The sequence below is a fragment of the Elephas maximus genome, chromosome X (assembly GCF_024166365.1).
Source record: "Elephas maximus indicus isolate mEleMax1 chromosome X, mEleMax1 primary haplotype, whole genome shotgun sequence".
In the NCBI taxonomy this organism is placed as follows: Eukaryota; Metazoa; Chordata; class Mammalia; order Proboscidea; family Elephantidae; genus Elephas; species Elephas maximus.
Genome location: NC_064846.1, coordinates 25,287,589 through 25,313,257, shown reverse-complemented (window position 1 = coordinate 25,313,257; position 25,669 = coordinate 25,287,589). Strand labels below are relative to the sequence as shown.

The 25,669-nt window shown below is 40.2% G+C and overlaps 1 protein-coding gene across 7 annotated transcripts in view; it reads right to left on the bottom strand.

The window, feature by feature from the left end:
- Window positions 1-25,669, bottom strand: part of ENOX2 (ecto-NOX disulfide-thiol exchanger 2) — a 348,995-nt gene that overhangs the window by 317,850 nt on the left and 5,476 nt on the right. Inside the window, exon 1 of one of the 7 annotated variants that reach the window (XM_049873402.1) lies at window positions 3,622-4,866. The exons of 5 other annotated variants lie outside the window; for them this stretch is intronic. The gene's annotated coding sequence lies outside the window, so the exon portion shown is untranslated. Of the gene's footprint in view, window positions 1-3,621; window positions 4,867-25,669 lie in introns of those variants that run through there. One more of the 7 variants, XM_049873401.1, reaches the window with a different exon arrangement.

Here is a 25,669-nt window from a genome sequence, read left to right as displayed (position 1 = left end):
GCAGTACTATCTCTTTAGTCTTCAAAACAAAAGAGCCTATTTGCAGAGTACTCCAGGGTGGCCCTGAGTGGCACTTTAAAACACCCATTTTTGTACCTTTCTTTTATTTTAGGCAGTTTAGTGAGGCTGGATACAACAATTGATCCTGGGAGGGAGTTTGAATGGCACAAAAAGTGGGGGTGTGGTCTGCTGTCCATTGAAAACAGAAAACAAAGCCAAAGAAAGTAAGTGTTCTATGTGAAGGGACAGAGGGAATTTCAGGATGTGCTAAAAAAAAAAATGTAGCTATTGAAAAGAGCAGAAAAAACTGGGATCTAGGTAACAGAGGACAAGCCAAACAGGCATAATTATTTAGCATACAATTTCCACAGATAGTAATGGCCAAGTACATTATTTTACCTAAGTAATTTTTAAATACCACAGATTCCAATAGTGGATTTTTTTAAGCCACCAAGTACAACTAAGACACACAATGAACATAATAAAACAGAGCGTCTAGATTTATGTCTCTTTGTAGAGACTACGCTTTTTTGATTCAAATTCTCCCAAAGGAAAAAAAAAAAAAACCCGCTGCTATCAACTTGATTCCAACTCATAGCGACCCTATAGGACAGAGTAGAACTGCTCCATAGGGTTTCCAACGGGCACCTGGTGGCTTCGAACTGGTTAGCAGCCAAGCTCTTAACCACTGCACTACCAGGGCTCCCAAAGAATTAATGATCTTTACTGAAATCACCCTGAAAAGGGTACATTACTGGTTCAAGGAAGATTTATCAGAGGAAGAAATGGAAGCTGAAAAGTAGTGAGTCATTAGTGGCTTAGGGGCTGACCAATCCAAATGAGAATAGTTAAAAGGGCTATGAGAGCTAAAATGTATAAAAGTATCTATGACCTAAACATTGGAGCTAGGAGCTCTTTCTTTTGATTAACTCAACTTTCTTATCCCTAGCTTGGAAATCAAGGCTTAATAGCCAGCTCTGGATAGCAAACCAGTATGATGAGAAAAACAGTACTGATGAGAAATGCAAAATACAGGTCTCATTTAAATTTAATTGAGATCATAATTTGTTAAATCATTTCTGAGGATAAGCCACATTAGGCCATTTTTAAAAATCAACTACCCCCAAAAAAGAAATACAATGGCCTGTATGTCAAAGGAAATAATGTTCTTGTTTGATTTCTCATTGATTTAATGATCACTGTGGCCATCTGGAAACCCTGGTGGCGTAGTGGTTAAGTGCTACAGCTGCTAACCAAAAGGTCAGCAGTTTGAATTCACCAGGTGCTCCTTGGAAACTCTGCGGGGCAGTTCTACTCTGTCCTATAGGGTCGCTATGAGTCAGAATTGACTCAATGGCAATGGGTTTGGTTTGTTTTTGTGGCCATCTAGACTCTTAAGAGAATTATTCTTTCTGGATGGTCAAGTTTTCTAGAGCTGCACTTCCTAACATTGTATCCAACAGCCACATGTGTTAGAAAAGGCAAAGTTATAGAAAATCTCATCATGATAAAAAATTCTAATGCACAGTATGGGCTACAAAAACTTCAAAGCATTCTACTAATAGTTTTTCCACAATGTAATTAATATTCATATGCACACAGGATAAAATACAGATCAGAATTTAGCATTTTTTCTTACTTTGGACAGTTGTTCCCAAAAGTCAGTTGTAGGTTAAAAAAAAAAAGGCAGTTATAGGTAAGAATCATTTGAAAAGTTTGTTAAATGCAGATCACTTAGAGAGAACTCCTAGAATGCTCACAATGAATATCCTAGGTAATTCTGGAAGTTTCTAAACCACATTTTGAGAAACACAGTGATTATGTATTAAAAATGCAATTACCAGTTCACCTATTCTAATTCTGCGGCTCATGAGATGATCAGAGATAAGAGACCTGATTTTCTTGTATTAATATGTGTATAGGCAAACCCTTGTCTCTCTCCAAAAGTACAAAATGTTTCACAAAGGCAAAAGGAGCTTTCAAAGTATAGTAGATCTGAAGAATGAGTACAGATGAAAAAAAATTCAAGGAGGTAGTTGCGCTAAAAACAGAACTAATCTTTTAAACAGAATATTGTAGAATATCTATGCAGAGTAGAAGCTATCTGGACATTTGACTCTGGAACCCTTAGACTCTGGGAATAACTCTGAATCATGAGCTAACGTGATGCAGCTGCTAAAGACCTAAATATTGCATATGAGTGCTAACTATGAACAAGGCACTAGGCTATGTGCAGAGTCGAGTAAAATATACTTTATGACTTCAAGGAACTCACAGTCTAGTGGGGGAAGACAGACAAAAAATAAGTTATTGTAATACAATAAACCAAAAACCAAACCCACTGCAGTTGAGTTGATTCTGAATCACGGTGACTCTACAGGACAGAGTAGAACTGCCCAAAAGGTTTCCAAGGAGTGGCTGGTGGATTCCAAACTGCTGACCTTTTGTTTACCAGCCCGAGCGCTTAACCACTGCGCCATCAGAGCTCCACCGTAATACAACAGCAAGTACCATCTGGGTTGAATCTTAAAAGCTGGGTAGCTCTAGGGTTGCTAGAGATATAGAAGAATGGCAATTAAAATGGAGAGAACAGCATGCCCAGTGAGTAGGGTAGAGAGAGGGCAGTGTAGTTGGAGAGAAGCGTGTAAAGGCATTCTGGATGGTTGAGATAAGACTATGGATGGCCCTGATACCTATTTAGAAAAGTCCCAAAATCCTTTAGGCTTTTGAGGAGAGGAATGATATGATAAGATCTGCATTTAGGAAGAACATTCTAACAGTTAGGCAGAAAATGGACTGCAGTGGGAAAAGAGGAGATGCTGGGAAGATGTGCTATGCTTGCCCATTTGGTTGCATGGAAGAAAAATTACACCTTGGTTGGCAATACTTCTTGCAAAAAGCTAAAAATTGAGAGAGAAGCACCTAAGAAAAAAGCTAAAAATCTGAAGAAAGAACATGAGTAGTGGTAGTGTTTAGAAGCCGCTGAGGATGCGATGATCCACCTTGACTGGCGATAGAGAAGACTACCAGTGATGAGTGTCAGAAGGAAAGTAAAAATTTTCAGCAGTCTGTTGAGCAGGCAGCTCTACACTATCTATGCCTTCTAAAGGCACGGACAATGGGATATCTGCTCTGGATAGCACATGAATAGGTAAATAGCTTCCTCGTTGCAGTGCCCTTAAAGATATAGAGCATATTACATAATAGTTTAGAGTGTGGGCTCTGGAAACAGACTTCCTGTGATCAAATCCAGATTCTGCAACTTACTAATTGTGTAACCTGGTAGGCAGGTTACTTAAACTCTGTGTCTCAGTTTTTTTAACCCTAAAATGGAAATAATACTACTACCTACCTCACAGGAGTGCTGTGAAGGTTGATGAGTTCATACATATAAGGTATTTATAACAGGGCTGGACACACAGTAAGCATTCAATAAATGTCAGCTATTTTTTTTATTTTTATTATTGCGTGTATGTGAGGGGGAGGGGCACACACACTTAACTGTGCTATGCTCAATAACCCTTCAAGGCATCAGTGCTATATGTAAGGGATGTCAATCAATATAATTTAGAAGCCCAATGGGCATCTGCAATATACAGATGCAGAGACAACATGCCTTACCTCTTATTCATAATGAATATCTCAAGTTCTTCCTGGAAAAAGGCAGACAGGAATAAGTTTTTAAATTTGTAAATATTCTCGGTGATCCCCTTAAGTAATCAAGTGCAAGCCAGCTCCAGCATGCTACTGGCTAGAGTATAATGACCCTTACATCCCCATCCATAAAACCAGCCCTTCACTCCCTTAAAACACATTCAAAGGCATACTGAAAGGAAAAATCATTAAGACAACCCAACTTTAGCTCCCTGAACAATCAGAACCTGGAAATCATCTCCCTCTCTAATTTCTCTTGGCCTGAAACACCAGACGGCAAAAAATGAATTATTTTGCAGACGAAAGAATTTTCTTTAACAAATCAAAAAATGCCAATTTCTTAAAAAGCCCCAATAAGCTCTTTTTCAGTTGTATTCAGAGTGCTTATTCCCAGAAAATGGAATGGAGTGAAGGGTGTTGGCCAGAGCTTCCAACTACATAGGAAATTTGCTACCTGAAACCAAGTTTAATATGGAGCTTTTTAATCATATGCCTTGTTTGCCCAGTTTTCCTCCCTTTAGCCCTGATCCAATTCCCCAAGTCCCCTCCTGTAATTTTTTCATGTCAAATTCTATTGAAGTTCAAAAAACAGTGAAGACACCTTCTATCATCCTCCTTTCCTTTTTTGCTAGAAGAATATAAGGATAGCTTTACTTTAAAATCTGTTCAAGTATAAAGATAGCATCCCAAATAAGGATAAATTCTAATTACACGGTATCTGAGACAATATATCCATCACCATCATCCTAAAAGTCCCATAAACAGGTCACACAAAGCTTGCCTTAGCTCCAACTCTTTTTCTTGACAACATTCTCAAATATTCACCATCAAATGCTAAAGAAGAGTTGCTACGGTGTCAACATCTAGTCATTTCCCCAGTAAAAAAAAAAAAACCAGTGCCATCGAGTCCAGTACATGGGATAAACCAAAATAAAAAACCAAACTCGTTGCTGTCGAGTCAATTCCGACTCACAGTGACCCCAGAGGATAGAGTAGAACTGTCCCATAGGGTTTCCAAGGAGTGGCTGGCTGGTGAATTTGAACTGTTGACATTTTTGGTTAGCAGCCTTAGCTTGTAACCACTAGTCTAATAATTCAGATCTAAAAATGACCCCATTCATGAATATGTTCCCTGAAGAGGTTTTAAAGAAAATTTTACCAGAAGTAATAATGTAGGTTTAAACAGTAAAATACATTCTGTCCCCTTCTTCAGTGGGACAGAATGTATTTTTTTTTCCTTTAAAACTAATGAATTTAAAATTGAGAAACCACTTGAGAATTTTAAAAGATGGGAACGCTAGTGTCCTTTTTTATATACAGATAGAAAGAAAAATGTGCAACTGAGCTGGCTGCTTAATTCAACACTATATATTTTTTCCATTGATTTTGATAAAATATTCTAATTTAAAAACATATAACACTTTATATCATGGCCAGTATTTTTAAAATACACATATTTTATGAAAATAATCTTATAAATCTATTGAGCAGATATTAAAAATATCTTATTTTAGATGGAAAACATTACATATTAACCTTTTGGATTAGACATTATTTTCCTTTCCAATAACTTCACAAGGCTCAACTCAGCTCATTATACCAATTCCAAATACCAGTGCTTTCTATATATCTGTAAAACTAATTTGAAGAGCAGTCACATATTAAAATATATGTTGGGTTAAAATGGTTTTGAAAAAATCCTGAGTCCTATCAAAGAATATTTTCTTTTTAAGTAATTGAGTGAACTTAGTCTTCTTCACTAGTAACTTAAGTCAAATTTACCCTGGACCCATCAATTCAGAGGCAACCTGGTGTAGATTCTTGAGTCAAGAAACCTACCAGTTTGGGTACTGCCACTTACTAGATGTGAGACCTTGAGCCAGTTACTTAACCTCTGAGTCTCAGTTTTCTTACCTATGAAACGGAGATCATAAAGCCCCTGACCTCACATGAGGTTGTGATGAGGAAGAACTGAGAAAGCGTATGTTAAATCACTATGTAAATGTTTTATACCACGTCCACTATGAGTCAATAATCAACAACTACACTGTAAGTAAAAATTGTCTTCTAATAGAGTAAAATCATGAAGGAGTTAAACATGTATTCACTATTAGCATACAAATAAAATTCAGTCATAAAAGCCACCTAGTTGGGTTTGATATTCATTAGATTAACCTAGAACTGAGAGATGGCAAGGAGATAATGCCACTAGTTTTTAAAACATAAACACTTATATGTTGGCATAGAGAAGTTCTTTCCAGATGTAGTAATTCTAGTAACATAACAAAGTCCAACATTTTTCAATGCCAGGAACATAAACCAGTAACACAGATCCATGAGAAGCCTCTAATTATTGAACAGATAATATTTTCCATGAGAATATATCTATTTACTGTTGTAATGGAGAAAAAGAGACATTCTCTAGTGTTAACCAGAAGAGAAAAACCTCAACAACCTCTCACATTAAAATGTACAGAGTTGGCTCTTCTGGAGTCAAGTATGCATTGGAGTATGGAGAAAACATCCAGCAAGCACAACTCTCCAACACTTAGCAAAACAAGCCAACCGATACCCAAAGAAGAAACTGAAGCTATAAATTCAAATAAATGGGCTGCAGGGAGACTACACAAACCTGCTGTTGCTTTAATTGCAGACAATTCAATTCAGCAGCTGTTGGTCCAGACACTAAGGTTCACTGTATGCTCTTCAGCATAACCTTGAAATTTGTCACTCACTCACTTCTCCACATCATCTGTATGCTGTCCAATTAATGAAGAGCGAAATCAACTGTCAAATTACCCATCAAAACAGAATATGATCTTGTAGCTCCTAAGGACAGGAGCACAATATTTTAAGGCCAATAAAGTGAGACTGAAGATGAAAGTCCTTCACAATACATGATATTTAAACTTATCAAAACATGTGGTTGTAGGAACTAAGCTACTGTTCTATTGAGCAAGAAAGTGAAACTTTCTCAGGATTTTTCATTTGTAAGGGTCCTTTCTGTCTTTGTAACTGCTGTTTAAGAAGGCTTTCAAAAAACATTCACCAACACCTGATCTGAGTCTTCAAGTTCTTCATTCTTATGGACCAATATATTTCTGAAAGCTTAACAGAATGCTTAAGGGATACTTCTGGTCCAACGGTATTTTACGATACAGATGGTTTGGAGCTGGCATGTTTAGCCTTGCTGTTTCCAGCACTTTTTCTACCAGCACAGTAAATAAACAACAATAATAGATAACGTTCACCAACCTGAGTTCAATAATGAAATAAAAATAAATTTGTCCAACAGACGAGTTCTGGAGTGCTTTCTATTTGAAGTTTCCTTACTCTAAACTATATCCCAAATCCAGATAACCAATTAACAAAGACAGGAGTTAAGAAACTCAAGAGCGACATAATACACTGTTTTAAAAATGCTCTTTGCTTCCATAGCGCTGTGTGTCTTCTGTGCAAGCACTTTTAAGCTATATCACATACTACCAGTTGCAGACATAAGACTTTAGAAATTCAATACAAGAATACAGCAGAGAAGCATGCACAATTAAGGGAGCAGGACTACCAATTTACCAGAAAACCCAGATTTTATACAACAATCTGCTACAAACATTATAGCTAGGGGCAGGCACGGTTTGTGCAGCTATTTTGTTTAGCTCATTAGAACCCTATTTGTCCTTCAGTACAGTTGAACTGGAGGAAAAATAAGAGTGAGAAATGCACTTTGAAACGAAAAAGAAATTTTGGATAAAAGAAGACATACTATACCTGTATATTGTACCAGGAACATTGTGACACTCTTCAGGGAACTGTTTCACGTTGTAACCTATTGCAAGTTATGCTCCCTTTACTCTCTTCTCCCCACAAAAAAAAATCCAGAGCACCCCAAACCCTCACTACATACTACCCATAACCCACACCCCCATTCAGGGGGGAAAAAAAAGCCAGCTACAATTCAGCTCAGATCCGATGCTTCTGTTTAGCTCAGCTCCAGCCGAGTAACTGAGCTCTAACAACGGAGCATAGGAAGGTGGATTCTGATGCCAGTAGCACTTCCATCCACTTCACTTACACAAAAGCAGGCAGTGGAAAATCCAGGAGCCTTGAAGACAAGGGCTGGAACTGGCTTTTATGAATTGCTATTACTGCATGTGTCACCATCCATCTCCAATGACGGACACTTATAGGCTGAATTGGGAGTGGAGGGGGTGGGGTGGAGGAGGTTGGAGAGCAGGTGGAGAAGCAATTAGCAGTATGTTCATCTGAGAATTCGTAAGGGATTTCATACATCAGTGCCTAAAGAAACAGCGTGCTGTTGACAAATCAGAACTTTACGATTTGCATGCCTTAGAAGAAATCTTAGCTCGCAGCCCCAAACAAAATAATGCTTGCCCACTCTGACAGGGCATACGAAGTCACCCCTCCACTTTCTCTTTCCTCCCAGCCACGCTTGTTCCTGCAAAATCAACATTCAGAATGAGTATTTGCTAACTTTCCCTAAAGAATTGTATTTAAAAGGTTGGAAGCAAAGGAAGTATAAAGAAATTAAATTCTATTGAACATGACATCTCTTAACAAAAAGGCAAGAAGCTAATTATTTTAAGCCAACTTTTCATCCCTAGTCCCATTCCCCAGGTGTAGCTTTCACACCTATAATCAGTGGATCACACAACTTTTGTGCATGTGTTTAACACTGAGAAAAATCTATGTCTGCCTAAAAATAGTTCCGTTAAAGTCAAGGTGAAAAGCTAAGAGGTGTGTGCAGGACTCACTTGACAGGTGACCTTAGAGAAGGCACTCATCTGCTAAACTGAAGCACATATTTTTGTAGAACTATTTCAAAATTAATCATGAGTAGGAGCAAAAAGGAGATAGTCTTTTAGGCAGGAAACGATGCAATTGAAAGAATACTGTGGCTGGGTATCAGGAAACCTTGGTTTAGCTTCCAGTTCCACAACTTTCTGTGTGACCCTGGGTGAGTCACTTAAGTCCTCAGAGCCTAAGTTCCCTTATTTATAAATTGGAGCTAACAGTACCTACCCTGACTGTTCCACAAGATTGCTATAAAGAGCCAATGAGCAAATGGATATAAAGACCCTTTTTAGCAAACTGTAAAGGGCTATATATAGGATTGTATGGGATTACTAGTATTGTTGGTAAAGTAGAGGATCAGCGAAAAAGAGGAAGACCCTCAACGAGATGGACTGACACAGTGGCTGAAACAATGGGCTCGTACATAGCAATGATTGTGAGGATGGCGCAGGACTGGGCAGTGTTTCATTCTGTTGTGCGTAGGGTCGCTATGAGTTGGAACTGACTTGATGGCACCTAACAACATTATTATTATTCCCTCAAACAAATTTTGCTTGAATGACTGATGTCAGGCATCTCAACCACATATGGAAAATTAAAAGAAAGGGCCAATATTATTTTATGAAACATTCTCCAGTTCCTCAAATTTTAAAATCAGAAGGAATCACTATTTGCTCCTAAAATTCCATAGGGGCTGAACTTGTGAAAAGAAAAAATTTAAAATCTAGTATATATCAAAAGCTTATTAAAGAGACTGAATCCCTCTAATTCCTTCTTTACTTTCTGGAAAGTCAGCCTATTTTTCTTTGTGTGGTCTAGTATTATGTCTCATCTAGTTGAGAATGCAAGTTTATTGGACAATGAGCATCTCCTTTTGTTAAATCTTTCTATTAACCTAGTACATCCTTACTGCCCAGTGTGTCAGGAAGGATTCGGGTTGATTAGCTAAATCTAAATCCACAAGGTAAAAAATCCAAAGTCATGCTTTATGAGGCTCTAAGCTGCCTTGATACTACATATACTGTGATCAGCTGGCTCCAACTGGGACACAATTTTAGCACATGAAGTCCTGGGGTGGCTACACCTGGGGTACTAAAAGATCCAGGCAATGTTTGGGGACCTTTGGTTCAGCCAAATCCCATATGTTCCGATGTCCATCTGTATGGTGCGCACCCATGTGCCTGTTCACATGGGCCAAATCTGAAGCAGCCAAAATAAAGGTGGGGGCTATAGCAGAAATATCAGATATCAGTTCCCCTTGGCCCTCTCCCATGCCATCTGTGCCCTCAAACAAGTTCCCAGCCCACTCCTTGTGAGAAGAAAGAAAACGTTTCCCAATTTCCCCTTGAACTTCACTGTCATTACTAAAAATGCCACACACACACACACACACATATATATACAAATCTATGTTAAATTAATGGGGGAAATGGATAATACAAATGATGAAGATTTCAGTGACTAGTAGCTACCAGCAAGAGAGTCAATGAAAGAGGGAAAGGCGAGGATGGAGAGGATTCACTTGCTGGGACCATCCACAAGGTTCTTCTAGAAAGTGCTTGTCTTTCCAGGTACTAGGAATGGCCCTTTTGCCACCACAGCTGCAATCCTAGCCTTCCAGCTGCGTAGGTAAATAGTCAAGAGCTTGGAAGGGTATTGACAGCCCTAGCACCAGAACTTGCTTTCCTTTGGGATGAGGAAAGTCAGGGAGGTGGGATACAGTTCTCCAGAGGCCTCGTCCCTGTAACCCTCCGCCACAGCCTTACTTGGGGCATGGGTGGCCACTAAGAAAGGTGACAGCTCAACTGTAGGTTCAGCAAAGGAGGATTGCCTGAGACTTTAAAAACCATATTGGTAAGAAAGGAACAAAGGCTGTATTTCAGAATCAGGTTGTTCTGCCTCTGAGCATTGCAAGTAAACTCCTCCACAAATTTAAGCTTGAAATTCATATTCCCCAAGTTCTTCAGAAGGGTCATTCAAACTACAGGGAAAAGGACAGGGAAGAAGATTTTTTGTTAGCTTTTTTTCCTCACAGTCAAAAAAAACAAAAATGAGGATTATATCAAGAACATGATTGACAGAGTGTCCCAAAAGGCAACGAGGTGGGAAGCAGGAGTTGCAACTCAGATTAGCAAGAATGAGAACGAAAGCATCCGAGCATCCTGATAAAAACACGCACACAAACACACACACCAAAAACCTGCAATGTTTCCATTATCCTGATTTCAAGCTCCAGATTGTAAGCACTAATGGTTCCCTAAACCATCCAGGCTTCTTTTCAGCAGCCGTCACCAAGCCTGAGTGATCTTTTCAAATGAATTCCCGTCGTTAGCCACCCTGGATTCTGAGTATTTTTGTCAAAAACAAAAATCCCAGCGGCAGATTTCAAGAACCAAGAACTTGAACCAAACCATGAACCTAAATGGGGAGAAACAACACTAATTTGCTAAATTCCAAATAAAATAGAAATGTTAACAGTTTGAAAGCAACGACAACTACTGAATCAATTTGAACCAGAAAAAGCTTCATGTTTTCCAAATAAATCAAACTTGCACCAAACCCTTACAGCCCAATCAGTTCAAGCTTCTGCAAAAAGCACGCATCAAGACTTGGTTTCACCTGCCTGAGACCACAAAGAAACCACTGAATGAACAATGAATAAGAAGTCAGGAGAACTGACTGTTACTGTCCCAGGTCTAATAGTCTACGCCAGCGGTGAAATTTACTCAATTTTTTTTTACTTTTTTATGAAATAGACAGGAAACCCTGGTGGTGTAGTGGTTAAGTGGTATGGTTGCTAACCAAAAGGTTGGCAGTTCGAATCCACCAGGTGTTCCTTGGAAACTCTATGGGGAAGTTCTACTCTATCCTATAGGGTCGCTATGAGTCAGAATTGACTCGACGACAATGGGTTTGGTTTTTGTTTTTTATGAAATAGACAATGTCATGATTTGGCCATAATCTCCAGGAACGAGCGATATGGGCCAACCCCCTTCTCCTAAGGGTTCATGTTTCTAGCTTGCTTTGAAATACGCTCCATGTAAGAGCTGGCAACTGTCCTTGCTTAGCCTCAGGAATAATCAGCCTGATACTCTTTTTCAGAATGTTCCTTTAAAAAAAAAAAAAATGTTTTAGGAGCAGTTTGTCTTCCTTAAGTGAAAGCTACAGGTGGGTGGTCTGGTCCGAAAAAGGAAGCAGGAAGGAACGAAAGTGATCTAGAATATGCTAAGAACCTACTGCATGTCAGAAGTGACAAAATACTTTATATAATTTTCTTAATTATATAAAGCTATCACTCTCTTATCAGGTAGATATTATTATCTTCACTTTTTAGGCAAGGAAACTAAGGCTTACTGATAAATCACTTGCCTACAGTCACTCAGCTGGTAAGTGATGGAACTGGGATTTGTACTCAAGCAATCTGAATCCATTACCATACCAACATTCGAATGATTAAAGGCATACTTCCTTCATGATTCAATCGGACTTGCTTAGTGAATAAATCACCTGCTGAGTCAATACAGTAAAAGTAAACTTCCTTGTATTTACACTGGGTTGGCTTTTTTAAAATTTATTTCATCTGACATTGTGGTACAGGGGTTAAGACCATTGAGTTCTATAGGCAGACATACCCGTGTTTCTTGACATTGTGTTTAACTGCTTTGAGTCTCAGTTTTCTTATCTGACAAATGGGGAAGAAGTAGTACCTAACTCATCAGGTAGCTGAAACGCTTCAATCATGTTACAGCAGCTAGCACAGTGGTTGGCACAAAATAATTACTCAATTAATGCAGATTAGGGCTTTCTTTGTATTCATAAGCAGTGGAACAAGAAAGGGGAATTTATAAAGAAAAAGGAAATCAGGATTCATTGAACTCAAGTGCTCTCTGGCCTATAGCACAAAAATAGTTTGAAAGAGGTTTCCAGTGGCCCACCCACACCCTCCAAAACCAAGCTGCATCTTGTGAGAGATTAGCATATTCATGAAACAACATGTGGCCTCATGAATATACTAATTGGTGGCGCCTAAGTAGTAACAAGGAGACTTGTCATGTGCTGTGCTAAGCAGCAATGTTCCCTAGCTTCCTGGAACCTATTCTTCAAAAGAGAGAGCTGGGAAGTAGCAGACAGAAGTACTGCTGGAAGTATCAAGTGGGCTAAGGCATCTTTTTCCCCCTAATTCATCAAGCCTTGGCTTCTCTTCCAGTCACCTGTAGCCCTCTTCTCACATACTTCCCCCGTGCCCTCCCTCAGTTTGTTCCAGTTTCTTGTGATTCTTTCACTGGCTCCAGCTCTATCTCTGTTCATCAGCATCAAGTGGCATTGATGGAATGTGGGCCTGGCACTGAACTAGGTTAAATGGAGGAGCATCCAAAGGTTACTCAACAAGACACGTGTTCTCTGTCCAAACAGATCTACAATACACAGGTAGACCAAAGTTTTGGTAACACAGTAGATGTCACATCAATCAGATGAAATTCGATTGATTTCAGGACACAAAATAGTTCATCTAGTTAATGATATGCATACTGAAAAATTCTGAAAGAACTGTACTGACATCTGCAACTTAATTTGAAATGCATAAAATGATAGATAGTTACAAGATAAATCAAATATATAAAATGTTCATTATGGAACCTAATGGTGGGCATATGGGTGTTCACGTACAAGTCTACAAACTTTTCTGTACATTTGATATTTTTCATACTGAAAGACGGATTAAAAGGAAATGGGTAAAGGGTATGGTTTATTCAAACTCAAATCTTTCAGAACAAAATAGTTATATTTATACAGAGACGCATAAAGCAAATAGGGCAAAATTTTAAAAGTTGGTGAATCAAAGTGAAAAGTCAACAAATGTCTTGCATGATTCTTGTAATTTTTCTATATTCAAAATAAAAGTTAAAAGATAGTTTGTTGAACACCAACCTTTCTTTACCTACTATCTCAGCAGCCATTTTTATTAGAGAAGGAATCTAGGTGAATAGTAGTAGGGGAATTGGAAAGAATGGGAGAGAAAAAATAATCGACTCATAGATATATCTTGGGTGCCTACCGTTTGCAAGTAATTATGCTAGGCAAAAAAACCAAAACCAAACCCACTGCTGTTGAGTCGATTCCGACTCATGCTAGGCACTGTAGGGGATTAAAAAAGCTAAAAAAACAAAAAACAAAACATGGTCCCTGCCTCTAGAGGGCTCACAGTGTAGGTGAGGGAATGCCAAGGCAGTCTGAAAGGGTAACTGGCTAGAGCAGAGAAGTTCTGTTTGAAGAAGTGTGAAGATTGGAGAGGTAGCTTGGAGCCATATTGCAGAGAGGACTGAGTGCCAGGTTAAAGAGTTTGGAGTTCATCCTATGGATAATGGGAAGTTATTTACAGCGACGGCAATGGGACGGCAACGGGTTTTACGGGAGGCAGGGAAAGAACATGATCTAAAACCACCTGGCTTGATAGTACGGTTTGGGCACAGGTACCTTCAACATGCATTTGTTTTATATTCACATACTTATGGACCTCATATCTACGTCCCATATCTGGACAAGGCCTTGAAAGATTTCCAGCACTCTGCACGCTGCCCATTTTTCAAACAGCCACTTCCTGAGGTCTCTTCAGCCTCTGTCCCTGTCCCTCCCCCAACCCCCAAAGGGAGCTGACCAGCAATCTCCTCAGTTCTGCTGACTCAGTAAGCAATACATAAGCCTCACATAATGTTTCTGAAACTAAGCTGCTGTGCTTTGAAGCTCAGATTTCCTTCAGGATAATCAAACCCCAGTTACTGCTGGGATAACTGATTGGGTAACAAAGAATGAATATTCAGCTGATCAACATGTGAAAGAGGGCAAGGAGGTATGTCTGGTGTGTAGAAGGGAACAATTATTCAAAGTGATCTCTGTATATCAAAAGAAAACCTAACAGAGACGGCACTGCTGAATAAAGGCAACTTAATGAACTAGGGTAAAACCTTTCAAAGACAGCCAAATTAAAAAGTGGACAGCTCCAGTCTTTTGCCCATAAAGTCCATCCTCCAAGCCAATAATTTAAAACCCTCTGCTGGCTCACCCCTGACTATAGGATAAAGTCTAAGCTCCTGAGCAAGCAGACTTCCTTAACAATCGGCCACAAGATACCTTTCCAGATTCTTCTCCTGTCCCCCTCTCCCCCGCTTCCAGTGGTTTACACACTTAATATCTTACCTTTTCCCAAACTATCCATTTTTTACACATGTGGCCACGTTGCATGTATTGGTGGCCCCTCTGCCTGGAATCCTTGCCCACCACCTCTTTGATCACCTAGATTCTAGGCAATGCCCATTCATCCTTTGTGATTTAGCACAGCAAAACTCTGGTCTGTACGTTGCCTACCCTCAGCAGTAATTTCCTCCATCTTGTTCCCAAGGCACCTTGTCCAGACCTCTCTTCGGAGGTATCCCCAGCGCTTAGCACAGGGTCTGGCCCTGCGCATGTGCTCAAATGTCTATTGAATGAATGAGCTTGAACATCAAGTGCCCCTTGAATTCAAACTCAGCATCTCTTGAAAGGTGAAAATTAGAATACCGTGTGACCAAACTAATTCTAGTGAAGTATGTTTGAGGACCAGGTTGAAGAAGAAATAGGAAGAGGCCATATTATGGGGCCATGGTGTGGGACAGTCTCTACCTCAGGAAGCTCTCACTGGCAGTTGTTGCTGGCTAAAAAGAAGAGCAGATGGAGCAGATGAGAAGGGCCCTTGCTGGGGGATTTCCCCAGCGTTATTTTCCACAGTTCACCATTGAAGCAATGGTGTTTATATAACATTCTCCACATAGTATTTTAGCGCTTCTGAATTACAGCCAAACTTCCATTTTTGCTCTGCCTACAGATGCACTTAGACTAGCCCTGTTAATGCATAGTTACTGAAAAACCTTCAATTCTTCTACTCACCTATCATTATTACACCAAAGAACAACATTTTATGGGTAAAGACCACCAAAACACAGAGCCAAAAAAGGGGAGAGCAGAACTAATAGTTCTTTGTTTTTTTCCTCCCAGCTTGCCGATATATTTTACCATGTCTCCCACGCTACATTGTTTTATACCATGTATCAGTAAAGGCAAAAAAGGAAAATTAAGATTTGAGCAAAAATTTTCACTTTGCAGGCAAGAAAAAAAGAAGCAAGACAGAAGACTGAAATATAAATCTTTAGGTATATGATCAGTAGCCACTTTTGAAAAGTAAACACTTGGGCTGTTTTAAACAAATAGCAAAAGCAATTAGCCCTTTCTGTAGACTAAGCCGAGGTGTACGTTGATTTTTTTTTAACCGAATCTGTTTTGATCTTCAAAAATGTCAAACTGGTAAACACTTCGCTTTTTTGTACATATAAATCTAAAAGCCAAGCCTAGCTTGAGGAAGATTTAAGAGACATAAAATTTGTCTGAGGTGTCTGCCAAATCTCTGCAGCAGAGACAGAAACCCTGGAAAAGCTGACACAATCATAACTCTCACACCATCACCAACAGGCTTGTGTGGGGCTGGGCCCACAGAAAGTCGCTGTTCCTTTCCTCAAACTGTTTGCAAACAGAGAAGTAGATCATTTGCTTATCAGCTATCTGGTAGCTCATTTCTGCCCATATCTCCCACAGAAGAAAGAGACGGAAAAAAAAAAAAAAAAATCCTCATTGGCACATATCCCAATTTTCAGCTGGGTAAATTTTCATTAATATAATAGGCCTGTTTGTTCAAATCTCTTCGTTTCATTTGCTCTTGCGTGTTCATTCTTGTGTGTACACTAGGTCCCTCTCTCTCTCTCTCAGGGATTAAAGGAGATATTTATGAGTATCTAGTTTTTTTTTTTTTTTTTTAGTGCAGCGCCTAACAGAGTGCCTTGCACACAGAAAGCCCACAGTAATTTGCTGAATGAATTGAAACCTTATCTGTAATTTCTATGTTCAACTTACTTTATCACAGAAGAAGAGAAGTAGGGATTCTTTTTCCTAGAGTATTTAACAGTGACAATTTCTTACAAAGTAAGATCACTTTATTCAGATGATTCATGCTTAGGACTTGTCTTTTAAATATCATCTATTATTGCACAATGGGTATTATTTGTAAGGAAATTGAAGGGGAGACAATGCTACAGGATCCTGAATGACAATAGGAACACTGATAGAGAAAATCAAATATCCCACATTCACATGATTGTACATGGTTATGGTAATCCACTACATATGTCTAAGATCACTTAACAATGCAAGAATTTAGTGTACACATGGGCTGCATTCTGGAAATAGGATTAACAGTTGAATTCAAGGTCTTCCCTGGGGACAGATTGCTGGAAAATACATTTACATGACATTTAAAATATATAAATTAACCAATGACATCTGATCCCACGAGACACACTGCTTCTTGTACATTCAATTCTGTCACAGTTTTCTGTAGCTCTCTGCTGACATCCTCATCCCAGAAGACATAGTATTTCAAAACAGAAAGAAAAAACACAGCAATTGGAGTTATCCCATCTCTCCTGCACTGAAGAGTTATGTACACAAAGATTTCCGTACATTAGCACAATGTGAACTGTGACATGGTGAGCTCATGTCAATCTGGGGCTGTTCTTGTTATGCTGTGGTCACGTATAACTTGTCCAAGGTAACGTACAAAGTTCTATGCAAACTGACAAAGACTGCCAGGGATTGTAGGAAAAATGAAGAGCTGTGTTAACACGGAGTTTTGATTTTTTTTTTCCTTTAAAAAATGTTCTTTATTATGATTGTTTCTTCAATCTTTTCTCTGTTTATCATGATGTTGCTTATTGGTCCAGTTGTGAGGATTTTTTCTTTATGTCGAGGTGTAATCCATACCGAAGGCTGTAGTCTTACTAATTAAAATAAATAAACTTTTATTAATAAAATTAAACTTTTATTTATTTAAATTAGTTTTCCTCATCTGCAAAATAGGAATAATTATCATACGTATTTAATAGATTTTCCCTGAGGATGAAATGAAATACCACCCGTAGAGTGCATGGCACACAATAGTTAACCCATATAATCCACATCAACACTTGGCTAACTTTAACTCAGGGCTTCAAACTGGTTCTTCCTGGTTCAGCCATGGCTAAGAAGTGAAACCGGAACAAACCCAAATTTTTAAAAATTTGGGTGAACCAGAACAGGAAAAATTATGGGTCGAAGCCCTGCTAGAAAACTAATCTCCCTCTTGAAAAACAAGGGCAGCATAAGCGTTGCATAACCACCAAATCTCTTGGCTGCCGGATTTTGAGCAGAGTCCGAAACAGCAGTGCTCCGCTCAAAGGTGGCAGCCAACCCTGATGCTTTGAATTTATCTTGCTTTCCACAGTCCTGCCAATAATCCAATCTCACACATCAGGCTCCTGAAAGGGCTCACCATGCCTCTTCCAAGTCTCCCATTCCAGGGTTTTGACCCATAAATTTTCCCGTTCCGGATTACCCAAATTCTAAAAATTCAGGTCTACTCCCAGTTTCACTCTGTCAGCCTTAAAGGAACTAGTTCAAACTGGTTCAAGGCCCTGCTTTAACTAAACAAGCTGGACTATATGAAGAAGAATATGGTATCAGGATTGGAGGAATGGTAATTGTCTTAGCTATCTAGCACTGCTATAGCAAAAATACCACAAGTGGATGGTTTTAACAAACAGAAATTTATTCTCTCACAGTCTATGAGGCTAGAAGTCCGAATTCAAAGTGCCAGCTCCAGGAGAAGGCTTTCTCTTTCTGTCAGCTCTGGGAGAAGGTCCTTGTCATCAATTTTCCCCTGGTCTAGGAATTCCTCCGTGCAGTGATCCTGGGTCCAAAGGACACACTCCACTCCTGGCACTTCTTTCTTGGTGGTATGAGGTCCCTTTCCTCTTTGCTCCATTCTCTCTGTTATATCTCAAAAGAGATCCACTCAAGATACCACCTAAACCAGTAGATTGTGTCCTGCCTCATTAACATTACTGCCCCTAATCCTGTTTCATTAACATCATAGAGGTTAGGATTTACAACACATAGGGTAATCTCATCAGATCACAAAATGGTGGACAACCACACAACACTGGGAATCATGGCATAGCCAAGGTGATACACACTTTTGGGACACAATTCAATGGGTAATACTAATTAACAATCTGCGATATGCAGATGACACAGCCTCTTGCTGAAAGCAAAGAGGATTTGAAGATTTACTAACAAAGATCAAAGACTACAGCCTTTAGTATGGGTTATACCTTAACATCAAGAAATCAAAAATCCTCACAACTGCACTAATAAGCAACATCATGACAAACGGAGAAAAGATTGAAGCTATCAAAGATTTCACTTTCCTTAGATCCACAATCAACATCCATGGAAGCAGTGGTCAAGAAATCAAACATGTTGCATTTAAGCAAATCTGCTGCAAAAGACCTCTTTAAAGTGTGAAAAAGCAAAGATGTCACTTTGAGGACTAAGGTATGTCTGACTCAAGCCATGGTCTTTTCAATTGCCTCATATGCATGGGAAAGCTGGACAATGAAAAAGGAATTATGGTGTTGGCAATGAATATTGAATACACTATGGACTTCCAGAAGAATGATCAAATCTGTCTTGGAAGAATACAGCCAGAATGCTCCTGAGAAGACAGGATGGTGAGACTTTGTCTCATGTACTTTGGACATGTTATGACCAGGGACCAGTCCCTGGAGAAGGGTGTCATGCTTGGTAGAGAATCAGCAAAAAAGAGGAAGGCCCTCAAGGAGATGGAATGACACAATGGCTGCAACAATGGGCTCAAACATAGCAACGGTAATGAGGATGGTATGGAACCAGGCAGCATTTTATTCTGTTGCACATGGGATCACTAAGAGTTGGAACCAAATTGATGGCACCTAACAACTACAACAACTAAACATCTATTATATAGCAGACACTGGTGGAAGACCCCAAGGAAAAGTAAATCATGGAAGGAAAAAGTGATACTGGAGAGAAAAGCAGGGAGTTGATTTTCAAAGGTTTTATAAGACATTCTAAGAAGTTTGGATTTTATCCTGAGAATAGACAGCCGTTGAACTATTTTATATAGACAATAGACAGCTTCAGATCTGTGATTTAGAAAAATCATTCTATTAGCATTGGTGAAGAATGGATTGGAAAGGAGGCAAGCGAGAGGCAGCAGCAATCCAGGCTAGAAGTGATTTGCATTGGGGGGCTGGGGGGTGTGTACCAAACTAAGGCAATGGCAGTGGGGATGGACGTGGAGAAACATTTTTAATAGCTGTTTTTTAATTAATAAATGTGTCATCATAGAGTACAATTATGAAGATGGCACAGGACTGGGCAATGTTTCATTCTGTTATACATAAGGTTGCCATGAGTTGGAGCCTACTTGATAGCAGCTAACAACAACAACATTGTAGAAAATTACAAAATAAGCATGAGGTTGAAAACGGAAGTCATATGTAATCCTGCCATTTATAGCAAACCCCTATTAACATATTTTGGTGTTTAACGTTACAGGATTTTTCCTATGGATATACACACAGGTGTGTGCAGGGCTTTGGTGTGTATGATATGTTCATATGTTTAAACTGGGACCTGCCATTTTGTATCTACACTTTTATAACCTGAATTTTCTCTTAATAGATCATAAACAACTTTCCACATCATTAACGCTTCTCTGGCAACATCAACTTACATGGCTACTTAGTAATACATTCTATTTTGTTGTTGTTAGGTGCCGTGAGTCAGTTCGGACTCACAGTGACCCCATGCACAAGAGAATGAAACACTGCCCAGTCCTGTGCCATCCTCACAGTTGTTGCTATGCTTGAGCCCACTGCTGCAGCCACTGTGCCAATCCATCTTATTGAGGGTCTTCTTCTTTTTCACTGACCCTCTACTTTACCAAGCATGATATCCTTCTCCAGGGACTGGTCCCTCCTGATAACATGTCCAAAGCATGTGAGATGTACTCTCGCTATCCTTGCTCCTAAGGAGTATTCTGGTTGTACTTCTTCCAAGACAGATTTGTTCGTTCTTTTGGCAGTCTGTGGTATAGTCAATATTCTTCAACACCATAATTCAAAGGCAACAATTCTTCTCTGGTCTTCCTTATTCGTTGTCCAGCTTTCGCATGCATATGAAAAAAAAAATGAGGCAACTGAAAATACTATGGCTTGGGTCAGGAACTCCTTAGTCTTCAAGGTGACACCTATAGATATACCATAATTGATTTAATTCAAACCTCCAGTATTGAACATTTAAGATGCTAATTTTGGGGTTTTGTTTTTGCTATTATAAACAATTTTTGGATAGGCATTGTCTTAGTCATCTAATGCTGCTATAAGAGAAATATCGCAAGTGGATGGCTTTAATAAAAAGAAATTTATTTCTTCACAGTAAAGTAGGCTAAAAGTCTAAATTCAGGGCATCAGCTCCAGGGGAAGGCTTACTCTGTCAGCCTTCTCATTAGTCTTCCCCCGGACTAGAGGCTTTTCTGCGCAGAGGCCCTGTGTCTAAAAGGGCAGCTCTGCTCCTGGCACTGCTTTCTTGGTGGTATGAGGTCCCCCTATCTCTCCGCTGCCTCCTTTCTTTTATATCTCAAGAGATTGCCTCAAGACACAATCCAATCTTGTAGACTGAGTCCAGCCTCACTAACACAATTGCCACCCATCCTCCCTCATTAACATCATAGAAGCAGGATTTACAACATATAGGAAAATCACACAATACCGGGAATCATGGCCCAGCAAAACTGATAAACACATTTTTGGGGCGGACATAATTCAATCCATGACATTCCACCCTTTGCCCCCCCCCCCCCAAATCACATCCTTGCAACCCAACCCAGTGAAACCCAGTGCTGTCGAGTCGATTCCGACTCATAGCGACCCTATAGGGCAGAATGGAACTGCCCCGTAGAGTTTCCAAGGAGCCCGTGGCAGATTTGAACAGCCAACCCTTTGGTCAGCAGCCGTAGCACTTAACCACTACGCCACCAGGGTTTCCATCCTTGCAACATGCAAAACAATAATAGCGAATGTCTTAAATCAACTCCAAGTCCAAAATCCAAAAATTCCTCTTCACCCGTGAAATCCAGAACACAAGTTATCTGCTTCCAAAGGAAACGGCAGAACAAGTACAAGCTAGACATTTCCATTACAAATGGGAGAAACTGGAGGGAAAGAAGGCATAACAGGCACCAAGCAAGTCAGCAGAACACATTAGTCCTCAAGGCTTTGAAAATAATCTTCTGTTCTCTAAGAGAATTTATACAATGGCCCTGCCCTCCAGCCTCTAGGTATTGGCCACAATTTCTGGATTCTGAGTGGAGGCTCCTGGGCCCTGGGCTTCAGCTCCAACTTCCAGGACCCCTGGGATGGCAACTCTGCTCCCTCCCTAAGCTTTAGGGGCACCATTCTCCTAGTTCTTAGAAACTCCAGGGGCCAAGGCTCCACCCTTTCATACCTTTTGAGACTGAGGCAGCTCGGCTTCTTGCGCTCCTTGTCTGTTCAGGTTCCGTTTCCTGATTTCTTGGTGGCTCCTGGGGCCTCAAGCCCACATCTGCCCTGCTGGGGCAAGTGTTTCAAAGCTCTGTATCTCCACTGATCAGTTCCTGGAGGCACCCCACTCCACCAGGAAGCCTCCTGTGGACCCGGACTCAGCTCTCTTGCTCTGTGGGATGGCAAGCCAAGCTCTACCAGTAAGTGCCCAGAGGCACCCCACTCCCACCTGGAAGCTTCCTCCGCACAGGCACTCAGTTCTCTTGCTCTGTGGGTTGGTTCCAGAGCCTTCTCAGACTGGTCTCCTGGTTCTGCTGCTGCTGGTTCTCTGGTCCTGCCACATCTCTACCGCTGCAGGTTCTTTATCCATTCACAGTTTCAAAACCGCTAACATATTTTAGGTATCTGGTAGAGCGGCACCCCACTCTCTCAGTACCAAATTCTGTCTTAGTCATCTAACACTGCTATAACAGAAATACCAAAAGTGGATGGCTTTAACAAAGAGAAATTTATTTCTTCACAGTAAAGTAGGCTAAAAGTCCAAACTCAGGGCGTCAGCTCCGGGGAAGGCTTTCTCTCTGTCGGCCTTCTCATCGGTCTTCCCCCAGACTAGGAGCTTCTCTGTGCAAGGACCTAGGGTCCAAAGGACGCACTCTGCTCCTGGCACTGCTTCCTTGGTGGTATGAGGTCCTCCTGTCTCTCTGCTCCCTTCTTTCTTTTATATCTTAAGAGATTTCCCGAAGACAGAAGCCAATCTTGTAGATGGAGTCCTGTCTCACTAACTGCCGCCCATCCTCCCTCATTAACATCATAGAAGCAGGATTTACAACATGTAGGGAAGTCACACAATACCCTGGAATCATGGCCCAGCCAAATTGATACACATATTTTTGGGGGGACATAACTCAATCCCTGACAGGCATCCTGGGAGTTACATTTTTTTTTTTGAACATTCACGATCATTTCCTCAGCATTGAGCCCTAAAAGCTGAAGTGGTAGATTGAAAACTATATTGAATTTTAAGATTTTTGGTACAGATTGACAAACTGCTCTCCAGATAGACTGTATTTGGGTTAGGAGTGCCTATGAGTGGGAGGAGACTAATTTGAGAGTGATATATTAGGGATGAAAACCCTGGTGGCATAGTGGTTAAGTGCTACAGCTGCTAACGAAGAGGTCGGGAGTTCAAATCCGCCAGGCGCTCCCTGCAAACTCTATGGGGCAGTTCTACTCTGTCCTATAGAGTCACTATGAGTCGGAATTGACTCAAGGGCACTGGGTTTGGTTTGGTTTTGGTTATCAGGGATGGAGTCTACTGGACTTGGTGGGTGGAGAGGAGGGATAGTTCCTTGGCAAAGTACCAGGGCAGGAGCAACATGAATCCTGTCAAGAGGAGCAAAGCAATGGGCAGGCCTAAGGAGCAGGGAGCTGGGTAGATAAATGATGAGAGAGAAAAAGGTAACACAGCAATGATCACTAGGATGGCACAGGACCGGGCAGTGTTTCTTTCTGTTGTACATAGGGTCACTATGAGTTGGAACCGACTCCACGGCACCTAACAATAACTAAGAGAAAGTGGGGGGGAAATGAAAAAAAGAAATCTTGAGTGAAGTAACGTATTCAGGTCACTTTCAGTCACTGCTTTACTCAGCAAAAGTGGAAAAGGTAGCAGTCAGCTAATGTTTTCATGGCGTTTGGCACACTGCACTACCCAGGTCTACAGATGTACTCATGCTGGAAGGTTATGTTTGATCCATTCTCCTCATCCAATTAACTATTGGGTTTCTACTATGTGTAAAGTGCTGTTCTGGATGCTATGAGTATGGAGATGAATGAGATTTGGTCTCTGCCCTCAAGGAGCTCACAGTCGACTGAGGGAGACAGGCACATCCACAGACTGACACACTACAGTGTGATACAGGCTAGGACAGAAGTAAATGCAGCGTCTTGTGGAAGTCAGGGGCCTAACACTGTTTCGTGTACGTGTATGTGTGCAGGGGGATGGGGGACTGTTGGAAAGGCTTCACAGAGGTGTTATTTGAGCTGAGTCTTAAAGGAGGAGGAGTTCCTCAGCTGGTGAAGGGTCCCAGATCATACTCATATTCCTTACCGGTTCCTTGCATGTTTGTGCTACTGCTTCATAAGCATTCGGTAAGGCAGTGAGGCTGCTTCTGATAATCCAAACCCATTCTGGAAAGATAAAAACAGCCTCCGCTACTACCTTAATGCATGCACATACATGTACCTAGTATGTTTTAGCAATATTACGCTCATCTTAGAATATAAAGGGTAGCAGGCAAGTGGGGGACAGACTTTTAGAACAATTTTGATGACACTGATATAATATTTACATCTACCAAGTCCTATTAATCTTCTAAATGTTTCTCAAATCCATTCCCTCCTCTCGTATATTGCTACTCTCTTACATCTCTCTGTGAACAGAGTGCCAGCATCCTAAGTGGCCATGTCCCATCCAGTGCATCTTTCTCACTCTTAGTAAAGTGAAAATCTGATCATGGCACTCCTCTTAGAAAACATTTTTAATGGTTTCTTATTGCCAATAGCAGGTGCTCTGGTGACAGTGGTTAAGAGCTCAGCCGCTAACCAGTTCAAATCCACCAGCCACTCCTTGGAAACCCTATCGGGCAGTTCTACTCTGTCCTATAGATAGGGTGGATATGAATCGGAATTGACTCCACAGCAATGGGTTTTATTGCCTATAGCAGGTGCCGTGGTGGCGAAGTGGTTAAAGCACTTGGCTGCTAACCGAAAGGTCGGCAGTTTGAACCCAGCAGCCGCTTCATGGAAGAAAGATGTGGCAGTCTGCTTCTGTAAAGATTTACAGCCTTGGAAAACCTATGGGGCAGTTCTACTCTGTTCTATAGAGTCGCTGTGAGTTGGAATCGACTCAAAAGCAGTGGTTGCTTAGGATATGGCTTAGTAATAACAGAAAGTGAACCAATTTAAAGTTGATTTAAAAACAAATATTATGTAAATAATACCGCATGTGGAAATAATAAAAATCACCAAAGTAGTACAGGTAGTCCCTGAGTTACAAATTCTGACAACTCTGTCGTAAGTTGGTTTTGATCAAAGTCGAAGACCTCGTTTTTTTTTTTCATTATTACTGTCTTTTACTATATCTTTATAAATCTCATCTCTGATCTCTGATCTTTGTCTTTGTTTTATTACCTATTACAGGATTTTCCTAATGTCAGTTATAGTCCTCAACTTACAATGTATTTGAGCTACAATGAACTGCACTTACGACCATCCTTTTTTGTACATACTATTGTTTTTTTTTTTATTGTTAGTAATGCGTACTACACACAACATTGAAGCATGTAACTTGCTGATGTCATCATATCTGTAAGTTTTTATGTAATGTTTCCAACCCCCAAAGACAAAGATCAGACTTATAAAGATATTGATAATAAAAAACAATAATAATAAAAACTTAAAAAAAAAAATAAGGTCTTCGACTTTGATCAAAACTGACTTAACGACAGAGTTGTCGGAACTTATAACTTGGGGACTACCTGTACTACCTTGGTGATTTTTATCATTTCCACATGCCATGTGTGGTATTATTTACTTAACATTTGTTTTTAAATCAACTTTAAATTGGTTCACTTTCTGTTATTGCTAAGCCATATCCTAAGCAACCATAGGATTAATAACCTATATTTTACCTTTAATAATTTTTTTAACGCACATTA